Genomic DNA, 2,500 nt, shown 5'->3' on the forward strand with positions numbered 1-2,500 from the left:
AATCTTATTTAGCTACATAATTCAGCATCTGACGAGAGAGAGAGAGAGAGAGAGAAAGTGTTAAATTCCATATTACCAGAATAACTGTTATCCTTAAAAAAAAAAAAAAATTATATTTCCATACGAAACTCATCTCATCTCTTGACGTCTTGAAAGAAGCATAAAATAAAAATAAAACTGAGAAGAATAATAAAAAAAAAATAATAACTGGAAACCCACCATGCTGTCTTGAACAAGTTATGGGGTTTTCCCCCAGGAACGAAACTATATAAAAAAAACCGAAGGATTCGGGAAAACAGGATAATAATTTCTCAAACTTGGAAATATTCCTTTGACCTTCGGTTCAGTAAAACAGTATGCATGGAAACCAAGTGATGTTTCCCACAGCTTCTGTTTTGAGAGAGAGAGAGAGAGAGAGAATCATCAGCACAACTTCGTCTGTTTTGAGAGAGAGAGAGAGAAAGAGAGAGAGCGAATCATCAGCACAACTTCGTCTGTTTTGAGAGAGAGAGAGAGAGAGAGAGAGAGAGAGAGAGAGAGAGAGAGAGAGCTTCATCAGTAAATTTTTGCTGTGTACACAAGTGTTGTCCATGTACTCAATCATCTGTTCATCTGATCTTATTTGTTTATGAGAGAGAGAGAGAAGAGAGAGAGAGAGAGAGAGATTCATAAGTAACTATTAAGATATACTCGTATGTGTATTGCTTATGTACTCAGCTGTTCATTTCATCTTGTGCAAGAGAGAGAGAGAGAGAACTATTGAACTTTGTCCACCATAATGAAATGGTAGTTTCAGAAAAAAAAAAAACCTTCATTTTAAATCTAAAGTTATCCTGGTAATTCTTGTTCGAAACACTTAGATATTTTCCAAAGCATTACGAAAGCAGGCGTCCTTCTCTTCATGCATAATTAATATTACCTGGTTCTACCTGATTCTAGATTGGTCGTGGCCAGTGGGAATGTGGGTGTTGAAAGCGTTTCCCATGATTGCATTAGGGTATGTATATGTGTATGTATGTATGTATATATGTATATATATATATATATATATATATATATATATATATATATATATATATATATATAATATATATATATATTTTAACCATCCAACAATATTCACATCATGTTATATATATATATATATATATATATATATATATAATCTCCAATACTTTTTTAACCATCCAACAATTTCACATCATGTTCCCAGACCACCTCATGTCTATTTTAATTTCATTTTTTTTTTTTTTTTTCCCTTTTTTTATGCAACGCGCAGGCGCTCTGCTCTCAAGGTCATGACGTCACGGCTTTAGCCCCTCCCCTTTTTTCCAGAGCCACGCCCACTTTTCCATTAAAGACATGGATAAGAAATATTTGTATGTGACGTCTTTTGTTAGATATTCTGTTATTAATGTCACCTATAGACTGGCCATGTTTTTATCGTTATTTGACAAATATTCTTCGACAAATTAACCCTGTTTTTGTCATTGTTAGACAAATAGATTCTTTACTATCGAGTAATTCTATGGCGTCTTTTGGCAAAATACTTTGTCATTAATGTCACCTATAGACTGGCCATGTTTTTGTCGTTATTTATATTCGTCGACAAATTAACCCCTTCCTTGTCGTTAAGACAAATAAATTCGTCTTGGTTATGGGAGGATGAGTTTGTCAACCTCAGTAGTAGAGTTTTACGATGAAGTGGCGAGCGAACTAATTTACCTAAACCTTCACCCGTTGGTCCTTACCTGTTGCCCGTCTTATTAATGAACTGAGCCAAAAGGTATTTGGAAGATGTCTAGAGAAAGTTTAATTGTTTTATTTATCTGTTTGTTGAAACAATATTGCCCAACGAGAGACCGCTGGAAGAGATTTAAAATTGGCTTAAGCTGTGATGTTTGGAATTTGGCAAAGATTTGTAGTATTTCAGAAAAAAATAGGACTGTGTTATTCACTCATTAATTAATTTATTCGTTAATCATTTGCTTCATTTGCTAATTTAATTATTCATTTATTCACTAATTCACTTATTTACATTTTTTATTTATATTTCTATTTAATTGTCATGATTTATTTATTGGCTCTTTTTATTATTCAATTATATGGTCATTCATTTATTTATTAGTTTACCTTTTTATTCACCTATCTAATTAATTATTCATTTGTGTATTAATTTATTTATATATTCATTTAAACCGAAACACTGAAAAGCAAGACACCACATAAATAAATTTAAATTCATATAAGCTGTCAAGTATTCGGTGCGTTCAATAACTAACGAGACAGGACAGAAAACCGCCACGTATCGTTTTTTACGACATCCAAACCAATTCCAGCCTTCTCACCTGCGAAGAAATCGACGTAAAGATCCTAAAGATGGCCTCTAATGTAAAAGAGAATATTCCCTGTCCTGCGACAGATCCTACTGCCTCCGCAACCCGAAGGATTCGAAGGATTTCCAGCAGATCCTCTGACGTCAGGAATCCCTTGGGGCAAA

General features: G+C 33.6%; 1 protein-coding gene across 1 annotated transcript in view; it reads right to left on the minus strand.

Annotated features, from left to right (window-relative positions):
• LOC136828177 (chorion peroxidase-like) overlaps window positions 1–2,438 on the minus strand; it is a 43,848-nt gene extending 41,410 nt beyond the window's left edge. Inside the window, exon 1 of the mRNA XM_067085993.1 lies at window positions 2,349–2,438. The gene's annotated coding sequence lies outside the window, so the exon portion shown is untranslated. The remainder of the gene's footprint in view (window positions 1–2,348) is intronic.
• Between the last annotated feature and the right edge of the window lie 62 nt (window positions 2,439–2,500).

Source organism: Macrobrachium rosenbergii, chromosome 42 (assembly GCF_040412425.1).
Source record: "Macrobrachium rosenbergii isolate ZJJX-2024 chromosome 42, ASM4041242v1, whole genome shotgun sequence".
NCBI lineage: Eukaryota > Metazoa > Arthropoda > Malacostraca > Decapoda > Palaemonidae > Macrobrachium > Macrobrachium rosenbergii.